The following is a 25,588-nucleotide window of genomic DNA, read 5'->3' as shown; positions in this document are numbered from 1 at the left end:
ACATAGAAAAGAGTGTGACCATGATTAAAACCACTGGACTAAAAATTCAGTGGCTGATATACAATGGAGTATTACTTGGCAATCAAAAAGAATGAAATGTTGCCATTTGCAGCTACGTGGATAGAACTGGAGGGTATTATGCTAAGTGAAATTAGTCAGAGAAAGACAAAAATCATATGACTTCATTCATATCAGGACTTTAAGAGACAAAACAGATGAACATGAGGGAAGGGAAACAAAAATAATATAAAAACGGGGGGGGACAAAACAGAAGAGACTCATAAATATGGAGAACAAACTGAGGGTTGCTGGAGGGCTTGTGGGAGGGTGGATGGGCTAAATGGGTAAGGGGCATTAAAGAATCTAGTCCTGAAATCATTGTTTCACTATATGCTAACTAATTTGGATATAAATTTTAAAAAATAAAAAAATAAACATTTAAAAAATAAACATTTAAAAAATTAAAAAAAAATTCAGTGGCTGAAAGTTTGCATCCCAATTGATTTACTCTCTTCTCCCCAATATTGGGGATCACTATTGCCTTACTTATATGGAGCTTCCTATGCTCTGAGATGGCCCACTTCTCAAAATCAGTATGTGGTAATAGCACTTAAGGCCAGGTGGACACAGAATGAAAACAAAGGATTTAAACCAAATCCTCACTTCTAGAAGCTCATTTGTGATCTAATTTGTGAATAAGGCCAGACTCCCCAGCACGCCTCCTTCTCCAGACGTATCACTTGGGTCCACTTTACCACTCGTTAGCATCAAAGGAGGTTCAACTCAAACCAATTTCGCTAGAAATTAACAATCCAGTAGAAGGTTTGATAATAACAGACTAAAATTAAAAGGTTGAAAGTAATTGGTTTAAATTGACCTCCACAGATTATTGGTATCTGCCACATGACAGTGCTTACCCCGATTCCACAAAAAGTTTTGGCTGTCTTCCATTCGCCAGAGAAACAGAATGATTCCCCAAAACCAAACACTTGCCATCTCTCCATGTCAGGTGAAAGAGAAAGAACTTCACCATATGAACACAGGCAAAGGAGAGCCAAAGAGGTTGCATTTCTATGATCATTAGTTTAGCCAAGGAGACCACAGTTACATGCAACACACAGAATGTGACATCCCTAAGCTCTCAGAATTAAAAACGATGCACCATCTCTGAACCACACGATCAACTTTGAGACGTTTCTACTTATTTACAATAAACGTAATACATTAAATTCATAGAGAGCTGATTTCAAATCACCTTGTAAACATTATTGCTTCTTTATATACCTCTGCAAAGGAAAGCATTTTTAGCCTAGGAAGGACCTCCAATGGTACTTAATGTTTCTGTATCACATTTCTTGCACATAAATACACATAAGATACAAATACTATTCACTATATTGTATCACAATTTTTTTCAAAACATTAATTTTAATTAATGAAAAACCTAAATAAACCTATTTCATAGAACAATGAAATTGTGAGGCTTGTTAATAGCAGTGATTAAAAATTAAAGGTGATGTAATCAGATAAAACTGAATTATGGTGACAATCTGTGGGCTGCACATATCAGTACTTTGCTCTCCACTGACAATACACAGTCCTGGATGTCACAGCCATTACAATGGTGAGGAGGAGGGAGATGCAAAATCAAATACAAATAGGATGCCATAAATCCAAAAAGGCTGGGAACTGAAGCTCCAGTAAGCTATCACAGATACATTGTGGGCAGCACCCCAACCCTACACTGAATTTATTCCCAAGTACCTTAGAATCAAAGCTGGGTAAGGGGACAAAACAAGATGCATGCCACTTTCCTTCTCACTTCTGTTCCAGTATTTAAATTACTAAAGGAATAAGACAAGCAAACTGTGAGCTATCTTCTGCTAAGAGTTGTGTCTTTACTCAAAGCATTTCAAATATTACAGAATTTATTATTCAGATATCAGAAAATTAGTCCAGAAAAGTTAACCTCCTAATGTAGGAAACCCAAGATTGGGTTTCTCATTTCATGGGAAAAGATGACATGAACAAAAATGAAAAAGGTTCAAACTATTTGTAAGGGCTGGAAAACCTCAGTGACCTGAGTCCTAACAACATTCATTCTCCTTGGCTATGCCCATGATTCAACCTCCTTAAACTTACTTCTCTAAATTAAAAACAGGTTATCATTTTTTTAAGACCTTCCTCTCAAATTTGACAAATGTCAATACACAGTTAAAATTTTCTGATTATTTAATAATTCACAAAATTATGAATGCCTAAAATGCCAGCTTTGGTTGACCAGGGTTTTCATACACAGCATAAGCCTAACTTCCTATGCTGCATGTTTTGATATCATTGTTGGTGAACTATCCATCTGGTTTTGTGGCTAAGCAGGTATGTGCTGGTTGTCTGAAGCTTAAGAAGCTGATTATGTGTCAAGATAATCCTGTATATTCTCAGTATATGGTAACATCACCGCTTGTCAACTTGTCAGGAATAAGAAAACTGTCCCGGTATTAACAGCTCAGCCTGTTGCTCACAGAGGACCTCTGATACTACTATTTTATCACAATGATCGATAACAACGCCATGTGTTTTCCCCAGGGAGGTAACATATACTCGCAACAGCCCAATATGAAGAAAAAGAACATAGGGGACAGCAAACACGGCACTGAACGGGTCTTCTACACAAGACTTGATTTCCCTTGCCAGAGACTGAAAATTATACACACACAAATGAGGAATAACTGCCTCAAGTTTAAACTTCTCTTCATTTTGTCATTTGTAAAAAAACTGGTGAAGGAAACCTTCAGCAGGATGAAAGAACTCAGTGACATCTGTCTATAACACTGAAGTGGAATTTGAAAACATTGAAAAAGTTTTTGAAAGTAGATACAAAAGAGACTTTAGAACCCAGTGTTCCAACCAGTAACTAGCTGGATCAACATCTGAGACTTAAAAGTAAAGGTGGAGACTTCTCTCACAAAGATTATTCATTAAAAAGGCCAACTTCAGGGCACCTTGCTGGCTGAGTCGGTAGAGCATGTGACTCTTGATCTCAGAGTTGTTAAGTTCGAGACCCGTGTTTGGTGTAGAGATTACTTAACATAAAATCTTTAAAAAATTATTTAAAAAGCCAATTTCTTAGTGTTAACTAAACATGAGAAAGCTGATGTAACAAAAACTTTAACCCAGGATCTCTACCATGCCTATTCCAAGCTGGGAGGAGATATCTACGTATCAAGACTCGAAAAAGAGGGACGCCTGTCGATTAAGCATCCAATTCTTGGTTTCAGCTCAAGTCATGATCTCACAGTTTGTGAGATGAAGCCGCAAGTCAGGCTCTGTGCTGCCAGCACAGGGCCTGCTTGGGATTCTCCGTCTCTGTCTTTCTCTGTCCCTCCCTTCCCTGCCCCCCCCCCCCCCGCCAAAATAGATAAATATTAAATATATATATATATATTTAAAAGACTACCAACGAGAGCAGAAATAACTGTAACAACATAACACCTTATATTATGCGTTTCCAAAGCCTTTCACATCCATTAAGGTCTAAATTGAGTCTTTAATTTAAGTGAGAAATTAGTATCTTAAATTGTAGTGTGTGTTATCTTTCTCAGAGCTCTTTCACATCCATATTGACTCTAATTGTGCTTTTGATTAAAAATAATTAACAGTGAAAAAGTCATTCAAATAAGTCTATATTATCTGCACAGCACCTCTCCACACCTAGAGAATAATTCTCTACACTCTACAACCTACTATACCATTACTATTGGAGGATGTCCATAAACACTACTTTTCAATTCTAATCTTAAAATTCTTTCAAGGGCGGGTATTGTTGACACCACATACAAGTACAAAGACTTCTATTCCTACTCATTGACATCAGAGAAATATATCTGATTCTGAATTAGTCACATTTAAAGAAGGGGCACCTGGGTGGCTCAGACGGTTAAGCATCCGACTTCAGCGCAGGTCATGATCTCACCACTACTTGTAAGTTTGAACCCTGCGTCGGGCGCTGTGCTGACAGCTCAGAGCCTGCTTCAGATTCTGTGTCTCCATCTCTCTCTGCCCCTCCCCCACTCGCACTGTCTCTCTCTCTCTCTCTCTCTCTCTCTCTCAAAAATAAACATTAAAAAAAAATTTTAAGGGAAAAATAGCTTAACTTTTAAAATCCACAAATAACCCCAAATTTTAATTACAACCCATTGTTTTCTACGGAAGCAAGAAACCAAATAGACTTGACCTGCTGGTATAGGTCTTACTATGTGAAAATAAGATGGTAAAGGGAAAAGACCAAGCTTATCAGAGTTTGCAGCAATTTATGGAAATGTAATTAATTCAATATTTCTAAGCAAAGAGCTTAATTTTAACTAAATACGAATTGGCACTTATCTCCCATCTTCCTTGAATGTCTTCTCCTTTCTTTAGCTAAAAGTACCCCAACTCTCACTGTGACTCCTCCTGTATTCCATAATGTCTTTGTGAAACAACTGAGAGCAATCACACACACACACTAAAAACACCCCACACATGGCAAATTACCCTAACTAGGCCAATCATATTCCCTCTCTCCAAGAAGACTGCATCTTAAGACCCAAGAATGAAACCAGTTGGTGCAGTCTTTGAGACTTGGTGACCAGAAGAGACCATCCATTTGGTGGTTCCCAAAGCCTAGATGCTCAGAGGCGTGGTTCTTGGCATCCAAAGCCTTGCTGTTCCGCATTTTCTATGCCTATATTTGACATAAGTGCTATGCCTTACAGTTCTGTAACCTGCCTTTGAATCAATAATATATCACAGGCATCTTTCCAGACTGGAAATAATATAGATCCATATCTTTATTTTCAATGGCTGCCTGGAATGAAAGTACAACCTATTTAATCAATTCCTTACTTATTTACTATATAATTATATACGGTAAATAGTTCCTTATTACTAACATATATCTTTGCTAACTTTTCCTACTATATATTTCTTTAAGATAAATTCCTAAATATAGATTTTCTGGATTAAAGGCTATGCAAGTTTTATATTTTGATACATAACAGCATTTAGAATGAATGCATCAATTTATATCTCTACTAAAACAGAAAGTACACATTTCCCTTCATCTTCACCAACACTGGAAATTACTATCCACCTTATTCCCATTTCAAACTGAGAGATGCCCAAATATTAAGACTACCAGTAGAAGTTATAGAAGTAATCATAATAACATAATACTTTACATACAGTAAGTCTATAGTTTCACATCCAGTAATGTGTAAATTGAGTCTGAATAATACTGCCAATACAACAAACTTAAAATGGTGTCAGGGGCACCCGGGTGGCTTAGTTGGTTAAGCATCTGACTCTTGATTCCCAGTCAGGTCATGATCCCTCAGTTGTGAGATCAAGCCCTGCACCGGGCTCAACATGGAGCCTGCTTGGGATTCTCTCTCTCAAAATAAATAAATAAACATTTAAAAAGTGGTGATGGGGCACCTAAATGGCTCAGTCAGTTAAGCATCCAACTCTTGATCTCAGCTCAAGTCTTGATTCAGGGTCACGAGTTCAAGCCCTGTGCTGGGTATGAAGCCTACTTTAAAAAAAAAAAAAAAAAAAAAAAAAAAAGCACAGTAGTAAAAAAAAAATTTTTTTAATTAAAAAATGGCATCTTAGCTGGCTTAGGCTGTCCGAACAAAATTCTACAGACTGGTTGTCTTAAACAACAGAAGTTTTTCCCACACAGTTCTGGAAGCTGGGAAGTCCAAGATTAAAATGCCAGCAAGGTAGGTTTCATTCTGAAGCCTCTCCTTTGGTTTGTAGGCGGTTGCCATCTGGCCATGTGCTCACACAACCTCTTCTTGGGCATGACTGGAACAGGGGTCACCAAGCTCTCTGGTGTCTCTTCTTATAAGGACACTAATCCTATGAGAGCTCCACCCTCATGACCTCACCTAACCCTAATTACTTCTCAAAGGCCCCATTTCCAAATACCACTATACTGTAGGTTAGAGACTCAACATACAAATTCAGGGGAGACACATTCAGCCCACAACAAATGGCATTTTATCACACTTTTAATTTCATTTCTTTAATTACTAATGAAATTAAGTATTTTAATACACTTATTGGTCATTTATTTTTCCTTTTATTCCCTCCCTTTAAAAAATGGTCTGTTCTGATTCCAAATCTGGAATAGGAAGGGTACAGGATGAGCCTGGAACATCTCATCATACCAGAAAGCAAAGAAGCTACTAGACATTATTAGAGGCATGTCATAAGGACTTGGAGCCAACCTGACTAAGCTTTAGTCAAAAAGACAGGGCAGTGTGAGCATCAAAAGGAAACTACCTGAAATACACCATAAATGCTAAATAGAAATGTTCATAAAGATACTCAAAAAAAAAAAAAAAGAGAGAGAGAGAGAGAAAGAGAGAGAGAATGACGCCTGAGTTGTGGCTCAGTCGGTTGAGCATCTGACTTTGGCTCAGGTCATGATCCTGTGGTTCATGAGTTTGAGCCCCATATCAGGCTCTGTGCTGTCAGTGTAGAGCCCGCTTCGGATCCTCTGTTGCCTCTCTCTCTGCTCCTCCCACACACGTGCGCACACACTCTCTCTCAAAAATAAACAAACATTTAAAAAAATAAAATGATTATAAAAAAAAGAGATAAAGAAGGAAGCCCTCATCTGTCACCGTTGGAGTATGCTAGGGAAATCATTCATGATTTTAGAAAGAGGTAAATAAAGGGAAATACACATTTTCCCCATCCTGCCTATACAATCCATACCTCAGGGTGAGCCCTATATATTCTTCCATACAGCAAAATATACTGCCATTATAACATTAACTAGGAAATAAGAACATCATCTGCATCACCTGCAAATTTCAGAAAGATGCGCCCTATGTCACAATCCACATGCAAAGGAAATGACAGGACCCAGCAAGGATGTAACATACATATTAGTTTTATCCCCTATGGATCCTATTTTTTTAAAGGTACCGTGCATTAAATAAGTAATTTTCTTGTTGTAACACAAGTATCTATAATCTCCAGGGATAGCTCCCCATCATCATGAGGTTACTAGGACTGCTAACATTCAGTATAAAATTTGTTTGTAAACAAAATGTGATATACACATATGTACATGGTACACACATACACTACTGGAACATGTATTATTAAGCCTTAAAAAGGAAGGAAGTTCTAACACATGCTACAACATGGACGAACCCTGAAGACATGCTAAGTGAAATAAGCCAGTCACAAAAGGACAAACACGGTATGAATGGAGTTATAGAAGAGACCTCATGTAGTCAAACTCAGAGAGAAAGTGGAAGCGTGACTGCCAGCAGTTGAGGGGGAAGGGATGGGAAGCTGTTGTTTAGTGAGCACAATGTTTCAGTGTAGGAAGATGGAAAGTTCTGACCACGGATAGTGGTCCCGGCTGCACAACTGCACGCATGTACTAATGCCAGTGAACTATTAGGATGGTAAGTTTCTTATGTGTATTTTGCCACACAAGAAATAGTATGTTTAGTATGTTAAAATTCAGTAACTGAGTTAACATTATCCCAGCTAAATTAAAAGAGATTTTATACTTTAATTACATATTCCCTACAGTCTCAGCAGCCTCACTAACGGCAAATGAACCGTCTGAGTACGGGACTACTGAAAATACTTTCACAGAGTCCTGACAAGGAGTCAATACGATACCTAAATCAGAGCATTTCATAACAAAAGTTTTACTCAGTTTTTTAATGAAGTTTTATGACTCACATGCATTAGCTGGGCCACTCTATCTTCAATCTTTCTCCACACACAGAAAAGAACAGGAGGGAGACTGTAATTGATACTGTAAATGCAGTGGAACAGATGAAGAACAATATCCTAGCTTAGCCACACACATGGTAGGCACTCAATAAATAAACATTCCTGATTTCGGATGCTCCGTGAATCTGCTGTAAAACCAAAAAGAAAACCTGGGCTTCACATTCTGTCTGGCACACCAGCCACGTGAGAGGGCTGACATTCCACCCCAAGGAAGGCTGCTGTCTCTTTACCCTTCTTCCATTAGCTGGGATCTCAGCATCGATGCTGAAACACCTTTCACGCACCATGTATCCTTTTACGGGTTAAAGAATTTTTTTTCAATTCAGAGTTTGGGTGGGGAAACAATGTGAATAACCAAACGGCCACTCTTATGGCTCCATATGAAAAACAGAAAGTTCGTAAGATACACGCACCTCTTCTAAATGAAGTCAGTTTTAAAGTGTACAGTAGAAAACACATTATTATTACTTCTCAGGCACAAGAAGCAATCCTGGCTTTCTGCTCTTACACCCCTGTCTGAAAGCTCCACTGTGTTAAAAATTTTCCCCATATGACTTCCTCTAACTCAGGTCTACATACTTGTGACTCTAGAGGTCAACCACTTCCCCCATCACATGAAGAAGATCCTGCTATTTTCACAGCCCTTACTAAAAGAGAGTACTTGAAATTCTTAAAGAAAATGCACATCCTCAAATAACTCCTTCATACAAATTAAGTACTATTCTTCAAATTGAGGGACTAAACGCTAGATTTAGCTACTCACAATTTATTCATTTCTGGGACGGTAAACTATCAAGAAATAAGGGGGACGCCAGTCTGCATGTGGCTATCATTGCAAAACGTTGAGATCAGCTTCCAAAACGCCCCAGCAGCCAGCCAGGAGTCTGGGCGGCTGCTCTCTGGATTGCAGGGTGGCTTATGTGCAAGGTGCCCTGTCACTTCATATCCATCACCACCTCAACCCCCAGCTCTCCGGTGCTATGGGGCCTGGGGACGAGCCCTCTCCAGAACCACAGCGCGATTCCCAGGGGCCCTGCGGGCAAGAACTAAAAAAAAACTCCAGCTAGGAAGAAATGGAAACCTGAGACACAGAGAGGCAGGATGAAAGGGACCCCCACAAAGATTTTTACATTCTTGAAAACCTTAGAAATAAATGATTTTTCTCTGGGCTTTTTCAAAAAGCTGCCTACTGGGCACCCTTAAGGAGCTGCTGGACTGAAAATACAAAGAAGAGAGCCCCCAAATACAGAAATCCAGGAAACCGATCCCTGCGAGGGAAGCTGATGGTCCCCAAGAAGACAAGTGTCAGAAGACTTTCCGATCACCACAGCAATTTAGCAGGTAAGTCGCATCCATCCCCGGTAGGACTGTGTCACCCTCATTTCTTCCACAAAGCTAGGTGGCCCTCACCTTTCCAACCTTGAAGTGGTGTGACAGGAAAAAGTAGACACCTCTCTCTGTGCTAATTGCCCTAGCGGGTCAAACTTCAGAACCAGCATCATGCACTTTGTTTTCAAGCGCAGGGAGAAGAGGAAGGGTTGGTATTCTGAGCGGAATCTCCGTGATTTGCCAGAGGAAACAGCACAGACCAGACAGCAGAAGCGCCAGCATTTCCATGCAGCTGCCACGACAGGTGACCGGGCCGCTTTGCAGACACCCCGCTCGCTCGGGGGGTTTCACCGAGGTGGGGCGGGAAGGAAGGGGGAAGCAGGGAGGGAGACAGACTGGAGGACGAGAAGGTGGGCAGAGGCAGGGAGGGAAATCCACTCCATCCAGACGTTGGGGAGGAAGAGGAGGAGCACAGCCCCGTCTCCCTGGGGAAACCGTTTTAAGGGATTTTCTGTCTCCACAATTAAGAAAAAAAAAAAAAAATGGCTCCAAGCCAAACGCCTCCTGATTTACACACACACACACGCACACCAAGCTCTATTTCGCCCCATTTTCGTGTACGCTGAAACAAAAGGCTAAATCAGCAGCCAGCGCCGCCCGGAGTCCGGTGTCCGCCACCCTCTCCCACCGCGCCCTCGGGAGAGCCCACCCAAGGCGGCCCGCCCGCCGCCCCCCGCCCGAGCACCGGCCCTCCCGCCGAGCCGGGGCGCTGCCGCCCTCCCCGCCCGGCGCCGCCCGACGCGCCCCCCGCCCGCGCGCGCACAGGGGCCTGGCCGGAGCCTGGGGGCCGGGCGCCCACCTCGAGGGACGGGCGCCCGGCCGGGCTCGGGAGGGCGCTCCCGGCGGCGCTGGGGCCCGTCGCCTCCTCGCCAGGGAGGGCGGCAGCGCCCGGCCCCGGGCGCCCGTGACAGCGGCCCCGCTCCCGCCTCACCTCCGAGCGCCCGTGGCGGCGGCCCCGCGCTCCTCCGCGCCTCTCCGCCTCCGCCTCCAGCAGCCCCGCGCCGCCGCCGCCGCCGCCGCCGCCGCCGCCGCCGCCGCCGCCGCCGCCGCCGCCGCCGCCGCCGCCGCCTCCCCCCCGCGTCTCGGCCGAGTCTCCGCCTCCCTCAGCCGCCGCCGCCGCCGCCGCCGCCGCCGCCGCCGCCGTTGGGCCCGGCTCCGCGCCACGTGACCGCGCCACGTGACCCGGCGCGGCTGGCGGGCGCCTCCCCGGCCGGCCTCGCGCCCTCGCGCGCGGGGAACCCGCGTCCCGGCGGTTGACGCCCGCCCCCGGTTGTGCTGGGCGCCCCCCGTTCCGCCACCCTCACCTGGCCTTCTGCCCCCGCCCGGCCGGCCACCTGCTCCCACTCACGAAACCCCGAACTCCACAGCGCCTGCACGCTCACACGAACACACTCACGCGTGCACACACGCACACGAGCACACACCGGCGCTCACAAGCGCACGCACTCACACGAGCACACACCAGCCCTCACGCGCGTGCACACGCACATCTCGCAGCCCTCGCCTTTCAGGGCTACTTCACAGCCTGTGACAACAATGAAAATAATTCAAGCAGTCCGGTCTGGACCCACCTAACTTGAGAAATCCTTCCTACCCAGCAATGGGATGGTTGTGTGCGCTGCCCTAACTTAACGTGAGCCGGGAGTGGACATCACATTTCGTCTTAAGTTGAAAGCCACTAGCAAGCACAGATTTGCTTGTGCTATGAACCAATGTAGATAGTCATTCAGGTGTCTGTGATGGTGATCTCAGACCTCAGTATTTTTTTTCAGTTGGTCTTACAGAGAAAAGACTAGAGAGCCTCGTTTTCACTCAGAGAAAAAGAATTCACAGGTTTTCTCCCCTATTAAGTGGATGTCCTGCAAGGAAGGCAAACTTTATGCATCTGTCCATTTTCCATCATGCACAAAGAAATAACATTACTGATTGTGTGACTATTCACATATGTATAGTTTGGGGGGTTTTTAAAATAATGGACAAGATCAGCATCCTTGCTTCCCGGAGCCCTATGTAGTTAAGTATAGCAGCCTCTCTTTGAAAGGGTTCAGCCCTTTTGTCTAGTTTGCCTATTTGCCAAGTTTTTAAATCACCTTCAGATTTAAGAATTCCTGCTTCTGTGAAAATTTTTTTAGTAGGCTCCACAGCCAGCGTGGAGCCCATCGTGGGGTCTGAACTCAGACCCCTGAGATCAAGACCTGAGCTGAGATCAAGAGTTGATGCTTAACTGACTGAGCCACCAGGCACCTTGAATTTCTGATAGTCAGAAAAAAAAAATAAAAGAGTTGGCTAAGGAGTCCTTTAATTCTGAAACTCCATGTCTATGGTTTCACAAATGTTGGAAAGTGCTGCCTAGACTTCTTTTAATTTCATGAAAGGTAATTTTTTTAATGACAATATTTGCCTCCTGCATGTATGCATGTAAGAGAAGTATTTATATCAGAATTATTTGATAATATTTTATAAGCATCCCTAAAATTCACTTTGAAACATTTAAGGATAAAGCTATATTTAGGTCTTAGAGTACTTTAAACCAAAAAATAATCCTCACTCAATTCAAAGTAATGAGTATTATGCTTCAACTAAGGGCTCAATATTACACCTAACATTGTTGGGAAACAAAAAGAATTATCTAGTATGGTTCTTACCCACAAAATGTAAAACCTCTAGATAGAATTACTTTAAAATATATACATAGGGGTGCCTGGGTGGCCCAGTCGGTTGAGTGTCCAACTTCGGCTCAGGTCATGATCTCACACAGTTCAGGAGTTTGAGCCCCGTTTCTGGCTCTGTGCTAACAGTTTGGAGCCTGGAACCTGCTTTGGATTCTGTGTCTCCCTCTCTCTCTCTGCCTTTCCCCAACTCACGCTCTGTCTCTCTCAAAAATAAAATAAACATTAAAATAAAATATATACATAACGTATTTTTAAGTCTCTCTTTTTCACACACACACTCTAACTGCAATCTATATACCAGTATAAAAATGATTTAACAAATAACATCAGTCTACAACAATTCTTTCTTCTGCAAAATGAAAAAGCATTAATCTTGAAACCACTCTCCCAGTACCATAGTTTTCCCTAAGGCCCACATGTATAAACTCTCTTTTATCCAAGCACTGTTGGGGACACATACAGCCAACTCTCTGAAAAACTGTTAAGGCCCTCGGGTTTATTTTCTGCCTCTGTGGTTTCCCACAGTGTCTGTGGTTACATGAACGGTCTTTGGAGCAAGCGTCTTCATTGAAGTCCTGCTTCTACCACTTAGGAACAAGTGACAACAAGAACAATATGCCTAACACTGTTTCTTTAACCATAGCTTCAAACAACAATATCTACCTCACTGGGCTGTTGAAAGAATTAAAGGAAATAATTTATGTAAAGTACTTAGCATAGTGCTTGATGCATAATAGGTACTCAATCAAAAATAGCTCAGGTTTATTAAATGCTTACCACAGGACTAACACTGTGCCTTGTTGGTCTTATTTTTACTGTTACTCCTCATGGGTGCCTTCCATCCCCCACTTGACCCCACCACCACCACCGCAGCTTAAGGGGCTAGTCTCTCTCTCTGCCTTGTCAGGATGGAAATAGTTTCCTTATGAGATTTTAACGTGAAGGTGCATTTACAGCAACCTGTTTAATCTGTTGTGAGTCTGCATTTCGAACTTTTTAAAAAGGTTTCTAATTTTGAAATGAAAATAATTGCGTCTCGTCCAGAAATCTGAGGCAACTGGGAGTCATTCAGAAGATGTGGCGATGAGAGCCCTTCCACTGGCCCTTGTGATCCTGCTAGGTCACCAGCTCCCATTTTGTTGTGTTTGTTGTGTCTCCTTTGGTGTGTTTTGTTGTGTTGAGTTTGTTGTGTTTAAATATTAGAAGATTTCCGGGGCCCCTGGATGGCTCAGTTGGTTAAACATCTGACTTCGGCTCAAGTCATGATCTCGCAATTTGTGGGTTCGAGCCCTGCGTTGGACTCAGTGCTGGCAGAGCCTGGGGCCTGCTTCGGATTCTGTGTCTCCCTTTCTTTCTGCACCTCACCCCCCCCCCCCACCAAAATAAATAAACATTGAAAAAAATGTTTTTAATATTAGAAGATTTGGGGTACCTGGACGGCTCAGTCCATTAAGCATCTGACTCTTGATTTTGGCTCAGGTCAATGATCCCAGGGTGATGGGATCGAGCCCCATGACAGGCTCTGCACTGAATGTGGAGTGTGCTTAAGATTCTCTCTCTCTTGGGACGTCTGGGTGGCTCAGTCGGTTAAGCGTCCAGCTTCCGCTCAGGTTATAACCTCGTGGATCATGGGCCTGAGCCCCAGGTCAGGCTCTGTGCTGACCGCTCAGAGCCTGGCGCCTGCTTCAGATTCTGTGTCTCCCTCTCTCTGCCCCTCCCCTGCTTATGCTCTGTCTCTCAAAAATAAATGAACATTAAAAAAAAATTTTTTTTAAAGATTCTCTCTCTCTCAAAAAAAAAATAAATATTAGAAGATTTGGCAACACATTTGAAGAAATAAACCAATCCACAATAATTGTTAAATGCTAAGTATTAAAAGAAAGTGTCTATCCTATGGCATTCATGATTTGACTCTATTAACTGGCTGTCCTGCAGCTCTAAGGTTCAAGTTTGAGAGAAGCCTTTTACTATCCTGCCCAAGCTCCCAAAAGCTCTGAGAAATATGTGACCTTTCTTCAAAAGTTATGCAATCCTTACATCTGCCTTGGGTCACACTATAAGCTCCCAGCTCAAACTGGATCTGATAGACATCCTGGTAACCGTATGACAACTTGGTTGTGACATAAATATTTTCCACTCAACATTTGGTTGTGCGCCTGTGAAGGAGTGTGGGGCTAGGGCAGCCTCTTAGCACCATAGTACTACTCTAAGGCTGAACCCAAAGACACAAGGGATTGCAAGTCACTACCGTGTGCCAGGAATGGTCTCTGCCCTTCTCTCCCCCACTTCTCTGCAGGCCCCTGCTAATCACATTACTGTAAGACATTTAGATACTGGCAATCCAAAATGTTTCTCTCAAGGCCTCTTTCCTGGTTCCCTCTCACCCAGCATCCCTGGCCACATCGTCTCTCCTTCCTGGTTACAACTTAATTCTGAGCCCAAAGTTTCTACTGGCTCAAGCCCTTTAACCACCGAGACATTCAGCATTGGGATCAGGAAACTGCATCCTGGATATAGAGAGCCAGAAAGTGTCCATGGCAAAGGAGCTAGAGTTTTTGGAGAATAAGATCAAGACTTTTGTCTTTTAATGTGTCCTGAGAATTAAAACTGCCCGTGCCAGCTTAGGCTTTGTTGTGGAAATAAGGCATTTAGAACAAGGGAGGAAATGCCCATGGTCCGCTGTACTCTACATAACTAGCCACATCCAGACCATTTCCCTCAGTTCTGGATACTGTCATATTTTAAGAAGGACATTGATAAGTTACAGCAAACCTGTGAAGGGTGACAAGGACTCTAGAAGCTATACTGTAATGTTACACAATTTTATAAACAGCTATTGAAGAAAATTGGAATGTTTAACCTGGAAGAAACAGAAGAACTGGTGAACTTTGTACGCTTTTAAATTCCTTTCTAATTTATTAAGCTCCTACTTTGGGCCAGGCACATTCCAAATCAAGAGCCAGTTGTGTATGGGCTTACAGAAGGGGATTTGGTTCAGATAAGGAAGAGCCTTGCAGTAGGCTCGTCCATCAGGGAAGTGGTAGCCTTGTAAAGTGGCCTTGAGTGCACCCATGCCTCTCTGTTCACTCTGGCAAGCTGGGCTGGGCTGGGCTGGGCACATGGTCATGACTGTGCCAGCAGTCTTCAAGCTGAGAGCCTCTCCTTGGCTAACTGCATTCTCTTTCCCATCGTGCTGAGTGCCTCCCGGGCAAAAGTAACATCTGGGACAATGTCTAGGGCCAAAAGTACCACTTGACTCACCCTGGAAAAGATGGAAAACAGAAGAAAATGACTTTTTAAAAAAGAAAGAGAGCTTTTGGGACACCTGGGTGGCTCAGATGGTTGAGCATCTGACTCTTGATTATGGCTCAGAGTCATGATTTCAGAGTCATGGGATCAAGCCCCTAGAAGGGCTCCATGCTGAGCATGGAGCCTTCTTAAGATTCTCTCTCTCTTTCTCTCTCTCCTCTGCCCCTCCCCCCTACTCATGTTCTCTCTATCTAAAATTAAAAATTAAAAAGAGAGAGAGAGAAAGAGAGAGAGCTTTCATAATCACCTCCTTTCCTACCCTAGGAGCCTGAGGAGGTAAGGAGGCTGTCATGCTTTGTCTACAACCGTAGACTCATTCTCCTTCCTTCCAATCATGTCATCACTGAGATGGTCTTTTAGGCAGCTCTGAGTTCTGACCAGACCCTGTCTAAGTACGTGAATGTAGTTGAGTACACATTTTTCTTTAAGCAGAGTAGTCTTTCAAAGGGCAAGGAAGTGGCCTTACCTAAGCAACTGTTAAGGCAGGTAGGCACCATTGACTTGGGCGAACGTTTTTGTTTTGTTTTGTTTCGTTTTTCTGGCAACGTCCTACAGGTGCCTCAACTCTGGATATGCAGAATTGGTCTCTGGGAAGGAGGAGTGATCTATGACCTTCCTCCATAAGGCTCTGCAGTAAGGCCTGACTGGCTGGTCTGGGCTGGGGCAACAGAGCAGATGGCGTCTGCAGCCTGAACCCAGGCTAGTCGGGGGGATGGGGGGGAAGCTGGCAGGGGCATCCCCGGGCTAGGCCAGAACCAATTTTGACCCAAAACTCAGGAGGCTGTCTGCCCTCTGGGAAGCTGCTGGGAATAAGAGCCATGGAGCTGGTAGCAGAGAGCTATAATGTTTGAGGCTAAAAACAGGAGGGCTCTTGGGTGGCTCAGTCCATTAAGCTTCTGACTCTTGATTTCAGCTCAGGTCATGATCTCATGGTTTTGAGGGTTTGAGCCCTGCGTTGGGCTCTGTGTTGATAGTGCGGAGCCTGCTTGGGACTCTCTCTCTCTCTCTTTCTCTCTCTGTCCTATACCCCCTAGTGCTGTCTCTGTCTCTTTCAAAATAAATAAACTTCAAAAAAAAATGTAAGTAGAAAAATGAGTTTTCAAAGGAGGTAGGCATGCTCTGTTACATTTACTTTCTCCACATCAGATTCATCCAACATACACTTCTTAATCTAGGAAGGCTGTAGAGGAAGAGAGAGAGGGCATTTCAAAATTAAATTTTTATCTCTACCCAATCCTTTCCTTTTCACCCCTTCTCCCTCGCCATCATTTTTCTTCCTTTGACCATGAATCGAAGATACACTTGGTGACCAGTAAAGTCACTAAGAGAACCAATGTTCAGATATTTCTCTATTTTGGAAGAATCTACCATGAATTTTCTGAGAATATAAGTACAGCAAACATCGTTGGTTGTACCAACAGTCATTCTCCCCTCTTGCATTACTGAACCCCAATGTTCCATGCGCTCCACACCCCAGTGTGTTCCAAGAAGCCTGGCCACCCCCCACTCCCTGACTGGTCAAAGTCAGTGGTCCTTAGTGGATCCCTGGATTGTGAGAAGTAGCACCACCCCCAATACCTGGGAATTGTTAGAAATATACATTCTCAGGCTCCACCCCAAACTTCTTGAATCAGAACCCTTGGTGTGGGGGCCTTAGCTATCTGTTTTAACACCCTCTACAGGTGACTCCCCTGAACATGAAAGAATAATTGGTACAAGTCAATCCTGCCAATTCTATTCTCTTTCTTTAGAAATAGGCAAGTGATCCCATTTGGTCCATTAAGCACAAGGGGTAATCTGTTAGGGAAACCTTTTGGAAACAGCTACTTAGCTCTTAAAAAGAAACATAAGGGCCCCGTTTTCAAGGGATCTGTGGGGTCTGTTTTCATAATAATATGAAATTACACTCATATTGTCTCATTAACGTACACTGGTCTTTTCCAGACGTTACATGGTAGGTGATATCACAGCAGACTGAGTGCAGAGGCAGATATGAGAAACCCCCTGTTCTCTATTAAGCCAGACATTATAGAGGCTTGTAAAAAATGTAAAACAATGCCACTCTTCTCACTACATTTGTTTTGGAAATGGTCGTTTTTTTCCCCCATAAAAATGTGTGATTTATGTTAACACATAAAGGTGTATTAGTATTACAAATAAATTAACAAATAAAGATTTCTATATTTTCTCAGTTTTAATTTATAAAATAGTAAATATTGGGGTGCCTGGGTGGCTCAGTCAGTTAAACATCCGACTCTTAGTTTCAACTCAGGTCGTGATCCCTTGGTTTCATGAATTCAAACCCTGCATCCGGTTCCGTGCTGGCAGCACGGAACCTGCTTGGGATTCTGTCTCCCTCTCTCTCTGTCCCTCCCCGACTCATGGTGTCTCTGTCTCTCTCAAAATAAATAAATAAACTCAAAAAATTTTTAGAAACCAGTAAATGTCAATAGACATAATACATATTAAAAAAACGAAAAACGGGGGGGAAAAAACCCTCTTTTAGGTCCTTAATTTTTAAGAGTGTAAAGGGAAGAAGCCCTTAGGAAATCTGATAACAGCTTTTCCAGGCAAGGATGTGGTGGCTGGGGCTGTTGCTGCCATCTTGTGACCAGAGAGGAACCAACTCATGCAGCGAGTAGGGTGGGGTAGAGAACTGGTTTGTGAAGTAGATTTGACCCTCTGAAGACCCAACCCTGGTGTGTATTCTACACACCTTCACTATCTTGAAGCTTCTTGTTCTCTGAGATGATAAAGCCCCTTCTTGTTTAAGCAATTTTAGGTCAAGTTCCCTATTACAAGCTGAAAAACCTTCCTGACCATTATCATTTACATTTAGCTCTGAGGGCCTCAGTGACTTAAACAGCCATTCCACTTATGTTTCCATAAACAAGATTCGTGACACAAGTAAATGAAGTCAACAGAAATCATCAGCTCTCTAAAAACACAGATCTCAAAAAACAGACAAAACATAATGAAAATATATTAGAACCCACCCACTCTTAGGAAAGTAAACCTTCTGATTAAGACTATGTGCTTAAAACTTTGTAATTTCTATTTTGTATGCATGTTAATTTTTATGATGATGCTAGCCATTTTCAGTTTAACTCAGTAAAAAGCTTAGATTTTGTAACTGCAAATTCTGAGACTAGGCCCAATGGCTACGAATATCTAGTCATACCTATATGATTAAGCACTTCTCCATAGAGAATCGCTTATTAGAAACTCAGTAACTTGTTATGTGTATATATATATATATATATATATATATATATATATATGTATTTTTTTTTTTTTTAAAGGTAGAGGAAGAGAATCTCTGAAAGACTTCAGTATTTAAATACTCTTTAAGAATCAGACTACAGAAGAGATCAGTCCCAGCAACGATTTACTTACGGTAGTAACCTTACAGCTGCAAAATAATGCAAGAGTTTGAAATATTATAGCAGAAACGGCTCATTGTCTGCCAAAAGCCCTTTCAAAAGGACACTTTTAACTAAGTGTCTGCCCAGGTAAGGACATTTCCTAAGCCCCTTCCCCTTCTTGCTCCATCCAGGTGGGGCCATAGATGACTGATGCTTGCCTGCCAGCGGAATGTGAGAAGTCATTAAGTCATTAGTGTTCCTTTCGGCCAAGGCAGTTAAATGAGTATACTTCTCCAAGCTCTTTCTTCCCTGTCTACCAGCTAGATGCAAAGAGCTTGAGACCCCAGAAAACAAAGCCACCTGATGTAAAGGCTCTGGATTTCTGAATTGGTCTTAATGGAGAGCTAACTGCCAACAAGACACGCCTACAATGAGACTACTAATGGAGTGCAAAACAAGTTTCATTTTGTTAAGCCTCTGAAAACTATAGCTGATGCTAACATAGTGTCTACGCTATTTTAAAGCATTGAACCTCTAAGTAGCCACAGAAAAGTTTTTGACCTTCAGAGAAAAAAGAGCAATCTCACGTTTACTATTACTACTGTATTTCCCTCCATCTCTAGTTCCTAGAATAGTGGCAGATAGTGATTAATATGTGATGACTAATTGAATGAATGAATAAATAAATCAATAGATGGATGGATGAATAGCGGATAAATAAATTAAGTGTTCATGTGAAAGATATAATAGTTTAGAATAAAATAATGCTAAATTTTTGCGGGAAATACTTCTCTCAAATATTTGTAAGAAAGGTTAGCATGTTAACTAGTATTATTTCTGGCGATTACTTGGTGAGAGTATGACATGATAGAGAAGGTTTAGCTTGGAAAGGTAATTGGACTAATTTTATCTTGATATTCTCTGATCTATTAAATAAAGTGATTAGATATACTAACAGGATTCTATATTTAGCTATTTTAATAATAAGTGCATTTTTAGATTTTTAAATTATTATTTTAAGAAATAAAAATAGATGACGTAAGAAATCCATATCTCTAAATGGTTTTCCAATTACATGCTAAACTAATCATTCTAAATCAAATACACATAACTATAGGCAAGGTGCTCTACAGGAAATTATCAGCTTCTTGAATTCTGACCTTGCAACCCCAAACACATACAGATAATAATGAATACCAGTTGGTATGACAGTAAGAAAAATATTTGTTTTTGATATTATTAAAAAAACCCTTAGATCCTTTATGAAAAATTTCAAGGGATGAAAGAGAAAATATATGTTGACATTCATTCCTCTAAAGTAGAATTCTAAATATTAATTTTATTTGTCTTAATAGGACTGAAAGATGGAATAGGAAGTTGGCTTGGAAAAAATAAGACGACACAAAGTCCACAGGTTAAATAGTTTTCCTACAAATGATTCTATTCAAAATATACAAATACAAGGGGCCCCTGGGTGGCTCAGTCAGATGAGCGTCTGACTTCACCTCAGGTCACGGTTTTGCAGTTCGTGAGTTTGAGCTCCACATCCGCTCTCTGCTGTCAGCGGAGAGCCAGCTTCAGATCCTCTGGTCCCCCTCTCTCTCTGCCCCTCCCCCACTTGTGCTTGTGTTCTCTCTCTCTCTCAAAAAATAAACATTGAAAAATATATATACAAATACAATACACATATGTGTATGTATTGGTCTTAAATGGTACATGTTTTCTACTAACCTTTCCCAGTCTCCTGAGCAATAGAAGAAATGCTATGGAGAAGTAGACTAGTAGCTTAGCAACCTGAAATTAGTGAGAAATGTCCCCTTTCATTGACTTGATTTTAAATCAAGCTCTCCCAAGGGCAACTATGAGATAAATGACGAAAATATAAAACTCATAATGCTAACACCATGCAATGAGCTTTAGGGACAAAGCTGTATATGTAGTCCACATATTAGGATATTGAGGTTGGTTTGGAAGATATTAATTTTAGTTTGGAATATTCTATCTTCTCCCTGTGATAATTAAACTTGCTTAAGTTGGCTCCTACTGGGATACTTGGCTGGCTCAGTCAGAAGAGCATGGGACTCTTGATATCAGGGACATAAGTTCAAGTTTCATACTGGGTGTAGAGATTACTAAAAAAAAAATAAATAAACTTTAAAAAATAAACAAATAAATAAAATGGCTCCTACTAAAGTGGTAACTATTTGAAGAGATGGATATGTTAATTAGCTTGAATGTGGTGATGACTGACTATATATATAGTTATATATATATATATACATATATATATATAAAACTATATATACTATATATATATATATACTATATATATATATATACATATATATATATAAAACTATATATACTATATATATATATATACTATATATAGTTATCAAATTGTATACCTTAAATATCTTTAATTTTTAAAAAATATATTTATTTATTTTTGAGAGACAAAGAGAATCCCAAGCAGACTCTGCACTATCAGCACAGAGCTCAATGCAGGGCTTGATCCCATGAACAGCGAGATCATGACCTGGGCCAGAATCAAGAGTCAGACACTTAACCGACTGAGTCACCCAGGCACCCCAATATATATAATTCTTAATTGTCAAATATACCTCAATAAAAACAAAAACCCTGCACTTCTAAAGACTATGCAGGTAAAGAACAAGTCAAAAGAAAATAGAGAAAGTGTTTTGAATTTAATAAAGTTAAAACACAGCAACAAAGAATGGCTCTTGCTGGTGAAGACATGGCTCTTCAGAGTCTCCTTGTGTGGGCTTTTTTGTTGTTGTTGTTGTTAACAGTAAAGGGAGTATGGAAACAAAAAGGTAAAATTGAGGTCTCAGGCCAAGAAAGCCTTTGTAAAACCTTCCATACAGTGGTCTCCAAAGAGGGAAAAAATATGCAAAGATACCATTTGTAACCCCCAAATGTGAAGATTATAAAGTAGGAAACCACTTTTTTGCCAATACAAGGTAAATGCCTTGTTTCTCTGGTAGGAATTAAGTCTGAAATCCAAATCAGGTTTATTTATTCCAATATACTGCTTCTAAGGAGAACAAATATATTTTGTAGCAGCATTTTATTCCACTAACATGAGACAAGGAGCAAAGGGAAGACGAATTCTAGGGCATAGAAGGTCCGGATCCCCAAGGCATAGACAAAAGCTTTTGTCCGTGTTTTTCAAATGCTTGGTCAGAGCTCCTCCTACTGGAACGACTTACTCAGTACCATGCTATCAGACGTCTGGTCAAGATTCACATTTTTCACAGATGAAACACAGTGCTGCGTATTCAATAAATCACATATTCCCTCTTTGTAGCGGGGGACAGATTTCTCATTGTGATTTTTAAGAACCCACATCACAATTTCCATGTACCTTACAACTGATAGGTATATTGAGATTTGGTTACCATCTATGTAGAACTTAAGACCTGCCTGGCAGAATTCTAAGTGTTTAAGTATCGCTTTTCATTTAACCCTCATAACCACTATATGAAAGAGGGATTGCTTGATTTCATGGGTGAGGAAACAGAGATACATGTATAGATCTACTTTCTAGGTATTTGACATTTTTAATGGCAATTGTAAATGGCATTTCTAAAATTTCATTTTTCAATTTTTATTGCTTCTATGTAATATATATTGCTAATTTATATATATATATATATATATATATATATATATATATATAAACACAATTGATTTTTGTTTATTGATCTAGTATCCTAAATCCAATTACCAGTTGCCTTTTTTTAAGATTTCATAAGGTTTTCAACATACACAATCATGTTGTCTGTGAACACAACAGTGAATAGAACAGTTTACTTCTTCCTTTACAATCTGCATAGCTGTCATTTCTTCTTCTTGACTTACTGCACTGGCTTGGACTTCCAGTATAATGTTGAATAGAAATAGTAAAATCAGATATTCTTGCTTTAGAAAGCAAGAATTAGGAAACCTTAGAAAGTATTTTGCCATTATATGCTATTTGTAGTTATTCCAATAGATGCAATTATCAGATTGAAGGCAGTCCCATATTTTCCTAATTTGTGGAGAGTTTTTATATCATGAATGAGTGTTACATTTTTTCAAACACTTTTTCAGCATATATTTGATGACCATCTGGTTTTTCTCCTCTATTCTCTTAATGTAGTGAGTTACGAGTTAACATTGATTGATTTTTGAATATTAAACTAACCTTGGTCAATTGGTCATGATGCATTATTCTTATTATATGGTCCAGATTTTATATCTATGTATCTGTAGCTGTATCTTTATATATCTCTCATTCTTATATATTGCTAGATTCCACTGAATAATGTTTTGCAAGTATATTTGTATCTATTCTCATGAGAGGTTTTAGTTGATAATTTTTCTTCTAGTATTAGTTCAGATTTGGTGTCAGGGTTATGTTGGCCTTATAAAATGAATTGGCCTTATAAAATGAATTCTCTCCTCCACTATTTTCTCAGAGTTTAGGAAAGTTATTATTTCTTCTTTAAATGTTTGATGGAATTTCAGTTGGGCCTGGAGTTTTATCTGTGGGCAGATCTTTAATTAAACATTCAATATCTTTAATAGTATAAGTGTTCTCAGCTTTCCTGTCTTATCTTGGGATGGTTTTGATAAATTGTATTTTTTCAAGGAATTTTTGCATGACATCTAAGTTTTCTTTTTCTTTTTCCTGAATAGACCTATGTTTATTAAAGAAATTCAAACAATGATTAACCCTTCCAAAACAAAAAGCACCAAGTTAACTGGTGAACTCTACAAAACATTAAAAAATAAATTATACCAATTCTCGACAATCTTTTTCAGAGGATATAGGCAGAGGGAGTACTTCTCTACTCAGTGTATGAGATGAATATTACCCTAGTATCAAAACCAAAGACATCACAAGAAAATAAACTACAAACTAATATTGCTCTTGCACATAGATGCAAAAATTCTTTTTTTCTTGCTTTCTTTTTTTTAATATGAAATTTATTGTCAAATTGGTTTCCATACAACACACAGTGCTCATCCCAACAGGTGCCCTCCTCAATGCCCATCACCCACCCTCCCTCCCTCCCACCCCCCATCAACCCTCAGTTTATTCTCAGTTTTTAAGAGTCTCTTATGGTTTGCCTCCTTCCCTCTCTGTAACTTTTTTTTCCCCCTTCCCCTCCCCCCTAGTGTTCTGTTAAGTTTCTCAGGATCCACATAAGAGTGAAAATATGTGGTATCTGTCTTTCTCTGTATGACTTATTTCACTTAGCATAACACTCTCCAGTTCCATCCACATTGCTACAAAAGGCCATATTTCATTCTTTCTCATTGTCAGGTAGTACTCCATTGTATATATAAACCACATCTTCTTTATCCATTCATGAGTTGATGGACATTTGGGCTCTTTCCATACTTTGGCTATTGTTGAAAGTGCTGCTATGCATCAGCACTCCTGTATCCCTTGGGTAAATTCCTAGCAGTGCTATCGCTGGGTCATAGGGTAGATCTATTTTTAATTTTTTGAGGAACCTCCACACTGTTTTCCAGAGTGGCTGCACCAGTTTGCATTCAAACCAAGAGTGCAAGAAGGTTCCCCTTTCTCCACACCCTCTCCAGCATCTATAGTCTCCTGATTTGTTCATTTTAGCCACTCTGACTGGAATGAGGTGATATCTCAGTGTGGTTTTGATTTGTATTTCCCTGATGAGGAGTGATGTTGAGCATCTTTTCATGTGCCTGTTGGCCATCTGGATGTCTTCTTTAGACAAATGTCTATTCATGTCTTCTGCTCATTTCTTCACTGGGTTATTTGTTTTTCAGGTGTGGAGTTTGGTGAGTTCTTTATAGATTTTGGATACTAGCCCTTTGTCCGATATGTCATTTGCAAATACCTTTTCCCATTCCGTCAGTTGCCTTTTAGTTTTGTTGATTGTTTCCTTTGCAGTGCAGACGCTTTTTATCTTCATGAGGCCCCAATAGTTTATTTTTGCTTTTAATTCCCTTGCCTTTGGAGATGTGTCAAGTAAAAAATTGCTGTTGCTGAGGTCAGAGAGATTTTTTTCCTGCTTTCTCCTCTAGGGTTTTGATGGTTTCCTGTCTTACATTCAGGTCTTTCATCCATTTTGAGTTTATTTTTGTGAATGGTGTAAGAAAGTGGTCTAGTTTCATTCTTCTGCATGTTGCTGTCCAGTTCTCCCAGCACCATTTGTTAAAGAGACTATCTTTTTTCCATTGGATATTCCTTCCTGCTTTGTCAAAGATTAGTATGGTCGACATCTAAGTTTTCAAATTGATTGGCAAAAAGGTCTGTGTAATTTTCTTTATGAATCTTTTAATGTCGGTAGGATCTATAGTTCAAATGATAGAAAATTTGATAATATAAAATACGATTTGTTCTTTCATATATAAAAAATATTTGCTTTCATTTCTGATATTTCTAATTTATGTTCTCTTTTTTTCCTATCCTTTGAAATTCATCGAGACTTGTTTTACAAGACTGTGTATGCTCTGTCTTGGCGAATGTTGTGTACGCACTTGAAAAGAATGTACGCACATACTTCATTTTACTGCACTTTGCTCTATTTATTTAGTGTGCTTTGCAGACCTTGCATTTTTTACAGACTGAAGGCTTATGGCAACCCTGCATCTGTGACTGTTTTCCCAGCAGCATTTGCTCACTTGGTATCTCTGTGCCACATTTTGGTAATCCTTGCAATATCTCAAACTTTTCCATTATTATTATATTTGTAATGGTGATCTGTGAGCAGTGATCTTTGATGTTACTGTTGTAATTGTTTCGGGGTGCTACTTTTTTTTTTTTTTTTTTTTTTTAATTTATTTTTGGGACAGAGAGAGACAGAGCATGAACGGGGGAGGGGCAGAGAGAGAGGGAGACACAGAATCGGAAACAGGCTCCAGGCTCCGAGCCATCGGCCCAGAGCCTGACGCGGGGCTCGAACTCACGGACCGCGAGATCGTGACCTGGCTGAAGTCGGAGGCTTAACCGACTGCGCCACCCAGGCGCCCCTCGGGGTGCTACAAATC

The 25,588-nt window shown here is 40.8% G+C and overlaps 1 protein-coding gene across 2 annotated transcripts in view; it reads right to left on the bottom strand.

Moving 5' to 3' along the window:
* The window catches only part of TULP4 (TUB like protein 4), a 242,909-nt gene extending 232,656 nt beyond the window's left edge, over positions 1 to 10,253 (bottom strand). For both annotated transcript variants that reach the window (XM_060617011.3, XM_060617012.3), the window contains exon 1: positions 10,130 to 10,253. The gene's annotated coding sequence lies outside the window, so the exon portion shown is untranslated. The remainder of the gene's footprint in view (positions 1 to 10,129) is intronic.
* Between the last annotated feature and the right edge of the window lie 15,335 nt (positions 10,254 to 25,588).

The sequence above is a fragment of the Panthera onca genome, chromosome B2 (genome assembly GCF_046562875.1).
Source record: "Panthera onca isolate mPanOnc1 chromosome B2, mPanOnc1 haplotype 2, whole genome shotgun sequence".
Taxonomy (NCBI): domain Eukaryota; kingdom Metazoa; phylum Chordata; class Mammalia; order Carnivora; family Felidae; genus Panthera; species Panthera onca.
Note: the sequence above shows the minus strand (reverse complement) of the source record. Positions and strands in the feature narration are given on the sequence as shown.